This window comes from Azolla caroliniana, unplaced genomic scaffold (assembly GCF_043228905.1).
Source record: "Azolla caroliniana isolate FFs.n. ecotype wild unplaced genomic scaffold, voAzoCaro1.0.p SCAF_10, whole genome shotgun sequence".
Lineage (NCBI taxonomy): Eukaryota > Viridiplantae > Streptophyta > Polypodiopsida > Salviniales > Salviniaceae > Azolla > Azolla caroliniana.
In genome coordinates this window covers 20498637-20506049 of record NW_028230445.1, presented here as the reverse complement: position 1 = coordinate 20506049, position 7413 = coordinate 20498637, and positions in this window count along the sequence as shown.

The window sequence follows — 7413 nt, the reverse complement described above, 5'->3', positions numbered from 1 at the left end:
CAACATCCTCGCATACCTACACATGTTCAAGGATAGTGTATTGGCCAATCCTAGAGAAACAATCAAAATCAGAACTATGGCCATGTGAATGAATGTACCTTTGAGCAATGTTTTAAAGTTGTACCTTAGCCATGATTTCTTGTTTTTAAATTGGATCGTGGTTTGAATTAGATAACGAATACATTTCATGCAACATGCACTACTAAGGTATATATACAACATGAATATGTGGATTTATGATGGGTCATTAAGAACTTTGTCACTATGGTATGTGTGTGAATGTGTGGATCCTTTCTATATACCATGATGGCATGTTGCATGGTATATCAATGGCATGTCATCAATTGTGATTATCTGAACCTAAGTTGGAATTTCATCACATATGTTCTTCGGGTTGAGCCCATATGCAAATGTTTACCTACATTAGTAACAAATAATTAATGTGTTTTTTGGGTAAAGCAAGTACATAGATATTGATGTTGAGGTTTACATGGCTTTGGATATCATGCTTTAACCATTAGAGGAGTGCCATCTGTGCATTCATATCCACTATGAAAGTACCATAGCATACATCATGGCAAATAACTATCTTAAAGAAGTCTAGACATGAATTTGGCAATACTTTTGATCTTAAAATCCAGCCTTGCTGTTTACTTTTCATCTTAACATGCCAATAGTGAAGTGTGTCTTCATGTTTTGCCAACAATCCACAAGACCACATCATAAAATCATTATTTCTTTCAATCATGGATGTAAAAGTAAATTAAAAGTAAGGCTCAAATTGAGTTTCTTACAATCACAATTGAAGGAAATTATGCTTTTCAAAAGCCCAACATTGAATTTGGATGATAAGTTATGAGCAATGTATTATTATATGTAGGTGTATAAACAACAACTCTTACACCACTTTGGGTAGCTATAAAATTGAAGTACTTTGTGTGCAAATCGAGAAAGGGTGGTATTTCGATTGTGCAAGCATTGCCATGTGGCACTTCCTTGAAAGCTCTGTCTTTTAACCATGTTGGATCCCCTCAAAAGCCTTTGCCCACTACAAAGTAGATATTTCATTTTGAAAGTAAAAACATTTTCCTATCGTGACCCGTCTCTCTTTCAGTACGTTTCCTTTTATCCTTTTGGCCTCCCTCTTTTGTGCCATTTGGGCATCCCCTCTCAAAACCTTTGGTTATTAGAAGGCAATGCTCTATGGACTTAATGTTCCAAATAGACAATAGTTCAAGATTAGTGACTTTAAGTAGTGTCTAATCATATTTTTTATGGAAAAAAAAGTAGTGTCTAATCATTTCTGCAGGAAAAAGAAACATACTCCGATGATTAAGAATGCACATGATACACTTACATATTTGATGAATAAGAATGCACATGATACACTTACATGATACACTCCAATTATAAAATCATTTGGATATGTACACTATTGCGGTAAAAAAGAAATTACAATGAATGTTGATAAGTACTAAAGATTGACGAGATTGTTTTGACAAGAGAGCTCCTTGATGCGTGGGACGTTAGGGAATAAGAAATGATGAGGCAGTTTAACAATTATTATATAATATTATGGATTGGCTTACATTGAGTTTAATGTTTCAATATTATATAACTTAGTAAAAACCAACCGGCTTGCTTAGAGGTAGTGGTGAAAAAAAGCTATAAAGCCATTTGGCTAACTATGCTAGGTAGTAACAACTCTAAAAGTAGTGGGCAAAATGCTCAATTTAAAACAATGACTAGCAATGAAGTAATCCGAAAAGCACTCAGGCTCACTAAATTTGGTTTAGAGATGGTGCTAGAATCACTTGGCTAACTAAGTTTGGTTAGGGAAAAACTTCAAGGTTTCTCTTGGTTGGGGGAGGAGAGGTTGGGCATATAATGGTTAATTAGGGCATGAAATTGTGAGTCAATTGTTTGTTCTTCGGGTCATGGCAATGATATGGGTGATAGTGTGTCTTAATTAGGACAATTAAAATGTTGTTTGATTTGGGAAATTGGAATGTGCATTACTAAGGACCAACAAGTTGTGGGTTGATATGATTTGTGTGTCCTAAAGAGGACATGTAATTGTGAGTTGTTGGTGGTGGTGGTGAGAGTTATGACAAGGGTGGGTTGATGAGGGTGAGGATGAATGGGTGGTGAAACAAAGGTTGAGGAGGTGAAGGAGGAGATGGTGATCATGAGGAGAAGAATTGGAGGAAGAAAAAGTAGAAGAAGAGAAAGAAGTGGGAGAATGGTGGATGAGTGAGAGGAGGTGTTGGAAGAAAGTAGGAGAGACAAAAGGTATAGATAGTGCTCCTTCATGCTTGAACCCTACTTCTTCTTCCATCTTCCTAAGGAGTGCCTTCATGAGTGGATGTGTGAGCACACTCGTCTTTATCACGAATCGTTGCCTCTCTCCATCAACCCCTATGTACAATGCTACATGTCCCGGCGGTGCCAACTTACGTGGGATCTCCATACCAGTGGAGGAGGAGGTGGATGAGGCGGCCTTTCTCCGCCATTCCTTCACCATCTTACGAAGCCGAACAATTTGTTGTATCTTCATGATGAAATTGTGTGTATGTGTGTGTGAGTGTGAGTGTGAGTGAGAGAGAGATTGATTAAGTCTAATATCTCCTTGGGTCTATCCTTAGATTACCATAAACAATACAAATATTAGATATAGAATGAGAGGAGCATAGGATAGAAGTTTCCCTATCCTTGTGTATTTATACCACCATACATATATATTTGTCTGTGGGTAGAGAGAGAGGGAGCACACAAGATAGTTTTTTCCCTTTGCCCTACTTGTGTTATTTTCACTATCTATAACCTTATAGAGAGAAGGGGGGGAGAGGAGGAGATAGATTTTGCTTTTATCCTACATCACACCCAATATTTGGTTCACTACCTACAACGTTAGAGAGAGATTTTGTTTTTAGCCTACATTGCACCCAAGTTGCCATATCCTTTATAATAGTTCTTCTAGCCATACCTAATGCAACCTTTGTTTGGTTTCATTTTATTTGAATGAAAGTTATGTCCATCTACCCTATGTCCCCCCTCCCCCACATACAAACACAAACACAAACACAAACACACACGCAGAAAGATATTCTGAATAAGTTCGTCTCTTGCTCACCACAAATTGTTGTCCTTGTCCCCCACCCTTTCCCATCATAAAGGTGGCATTCGCATCTCATGTCACATGACTTGTCACCTTATAAAGTAAACAATAAGACCACTAGAGGCCCTACTCTTGCTTTGCTAGATACAACATTTCTTTCCACCAAGCTTTGTCCCCCCTCTCCGTATGTCCTGTGTGGATTTATCTATATCCGTCTTTCTTTTCAATTTGTGGGCCACACCCATCACACATTCATAATTTATCTTCCATCTTTTGTCCTTCTCTATTAATCTCATCATCTGTCCTATCATTTACGTTTCGTACATGCATCTTCTCCATACGATATCTATTGGCACTCGGATTCATGTGTGTACTTTTAATCTTCCCAATTGCCTCCATCACTTTCATGCATTTAATCCATGTTTCCACTTACATTCTTCCAACCCAACCCATTACATTGTAGATAAAAACTCATTCTCTTCTTGGACACCAATTCACATTCGCATTGTTAAGTATTTGTTGAAGAATCAACAACTAATCCTCGTTGTTCCTTAAAATAAACAAGGCATAATGTGATGCATTTTCTCATTGTTTGTAAATATGATCAGTATATAGTTGTCTGAAACCCATAAAAGAGATCCAATAATTAAATTAAATAACCAAACAATAAACACAAAAATTTGTTTTGGAAAAAAAATTCACAAATATCCTTCATATATGTAGTGGAAAGACGATACTATACTTTTCTTTTTCATTTTTTTCCAAAAAAAAAAACTATACTTTTCTTAGACCTAGAAATTTATCAAAAGGTGATGTGATCTTATGGTCATGATAGTAAATTATTGTACAAAATTATGCATTTTCATTGTTTTCCTAAATTTCGAAATGAGAGGTAATGGTATTTCCTGGGACAAATTGTTGAAAAAATACATCTTTCACCCTTATGTGCATGTTAGGTTGAAGGTAACTACACAACTTGAATCAATATTTGAGAGATTTGTCATGTACTACATGATTACTTCTAGGATATTTTTGTTCTTCGTCATGTAGTTAATGTGAACCCATGAACATAGATATTTTAGTCTACACCATGACATTGTTACCAGCTTTGATGCTCAATGGTCATTGTTAACATACACTATCCATATATTTTCATGCTTTAGTCAAGCATACATTATCATGCTTATGTTATAAATGTTGTATTGCACTTGGAGTAAATGCACACATCAAAACATTATTTATATGTATCAATGTTACAATTTGGATTGATTAGTAGATTTTACACATTTGGAATTCACCTAACGAGGGTTTGAATGACAGTCTTAACTTTTGACGTTGTGTCTTGCGTTCAAGTAAGAAAAGGTCTATGTGAACTTTTACTGAAAAACAATAGGTTCCTATATTATGCTAAACTACATTTCAAATGGCATCACAATTAAATTAGTAGTGTAATGAGATCCATAAATTTTTTAAATGAATAATTAGTATAATGCTTATTAATCATCAACTTACCACCATTATGTATATATCCTTTTTTCAATGAATAAAAGACATCTCGATCCTATTCCAATGAAGTTGAATATTCACAAGTCATGCACAAAATATATTCATTTTGATCTCTTGTTGACAATAAAGTATCACTCAGGATCATACATGTATTGGTATTAGAGGCATGATCATACATAATGAAGTTTAAATGAATGGGTCGAATAATATGACATTAATTTGGAATGAAAACAAGGCTATTAAGGATCATCTTAAGCTAAATGAAAGATTCCATCGAACATCAACCACAATGTTTCTAAATTCCCTTCATACATATATAAGCCAAAATCATATATGTAGATGCCTACCCATGCTTACAACGGTGAAGCTATCGAGTTTGTGATGACGTCCCAAGATGTTAATGTTCATCTATTCACAAACCAATAAAATTGGGGTGGCGTGCATTAAACATGAGTTTTTTTTTTTTGAGAATGATTCACCTTAGTATATTACTTAAAAATTGTACATGGAGAAAACTAATGGAGACATCTCATCTCACTTCTATTCTAATACAAAGGCTAGTATAAGCATATGGTCAAGCATATGTTGTGATATATGAAACAAGTAGAACAATAAATATAAGCTATACAACATAAAAGAATGTATGACCTAATTCCACTTCATACAAAAAATTGTATCTGAAAATAAGTGAAGTCCTTGCCATCGGTTCTTAAAGGCCACTTGCATATCATCATATTGACCACGTAATGTGTGGGCAAATAACATCTAGAAGTCAATAAGCATAGTGTGTGAATGCATGTGAACATTGTCAAAAACAAAATCACATCTCGCTTTCCATATTATCCACAGAGGCAACAACATAATAGCGCATCATATAAACCATATTTTTAATTCTGATCCGGCGAATAGAAGAAGGAAATGGGATGAGAGAGAGGTGCATTAAACATGAGTTGAAAGCTAGGTGGGCCATTTACCACCTGTTCTCATCTAAATGCAATATCATTCATATTCACTTCTTAAAGGAATGGTTGGAGATTCAACGAGAACACTCACGTAGATCCTTGTATGATTTGATAGCTGAATATGAGAATTTCGAAGGATCATTCAAGTTATAATTGGTGTGGCATGTGAAACACTAGGAGGAAAGAACACTTTAGCCTAAAGTCTCTTTTGGCCTAAATCCCTTTACAATCTTCATATGAGTGTGAATGCATCCTAATTAAGGTCACATTCAAATTTGAACCTAAGTCTTTGTCTCTCAATTACAAGTTCTCTAAATCGCTTGTACATATGTACACGTAAAAATATCATGTTTGTTCTTTAATATTGCAGATATGACACAAAATGTCTCTATGTTTAGGGTATTTATCCTTTGGATCCACTTCAATTAGTCCAACTCGTCGAGAACCTATAAAATTGTAAGTAGGTGAAATAACATTGGTAGATGGCTTTATAACTAATTTCCAAAGCATGTTAAAAAGTGTGGAAAGAAAAGTAAATATGGAAATGAATGAGAATGAGTGCATGCACTAATGGGAGGAAACCATGAAGAAGATTGAGCAAGGACTGCTTGCAACTATAAATTGAATATTTAGGACAAATGCATGTCACGATTTATAATGAAATCGAAAACTAAATTGTTGCATTTTATTGATAGGACAATTTTACGTGAATTGAGAAGTATTTACAAACATTTCCTAGTTTAACGAGAAACATTTCAATGATTGTTGTCATCTACTGAAAGTCTAAAGTCATAATGTCCTTGCCATTTTTAAATTCATTGTCAATATAATCATCATTGTCCAAATCTTCAAAAATCTCATTTTGTATCAATATTTCGAGGGATACATCTGGACCATATAAATGAAAGAAACTAAATTGTTGCAATAAATAATTTGCTAAAGAAGTATATTATTTTGGATGTAGCCCTACACTAATGTTCTCGATGTAGCTCTACACTAATGTTGTCGCACAATAACACATGCGCTTGCAAATTATGAGCGGGTCCACAAAAGAAGGCCAAATGTGGTTCTTTAAAGGATTCTCAAGAAGTCTTCAACGTGATTCCACAAAAGAATGTAGGCTTTGTGGAACAATCTCATTACATTTTACATGAAACATGAGCATTATGAAAGTGCATTGGAATTTTTAAAACAAATGCAATTAGAAGGTATTACTCCTGACATCATCACATATGCATGTAGCTTGAAGGCTTGTAGCAACATTCGAGCCATTCAGAAGGGCAGAGAAATACATTGTGTGATTGAAAAGGCATCATTTGTAGACAGAAAATCAGTTATTGGCAACGTATTAGTTAACATGTATGCAAAAAACGGTTCCTTAAACACAAACACAAGATTTGTTTGACAAGCATCCAATCCAAAGTGTAGTTTTGTGGACTATATTAATAGTTGGATATGTTGAACATGAGCATCATGAGGAAGCATTGATTTGTTTCGAGCATATGCAAATCCCTGGGTATGCTGAAAATTGGCATGTTGTGGAAGCACTTATGTGCTTTAAGCAAATGCAGCTTGAGGGTATTTCTCAAGATATTTTAACATTTGCATGTACCTTGAAAGCTTCTAGTATCATTAAATCCACTAGGAAGGGTAGGGGAATACATGCTATGATTGAAACAACAAGCCTCTTGAAACAAATTCTATATACTAGAGCTGGAAATGCCTTGGTCAGTAGGATACATGAAACATGGTGGTGGTCTTGGTGAGGAAATATTGAACATTTTTGGGCAGATGCAAGAAAGAGGAGTACCTCCGGATGTTATCACT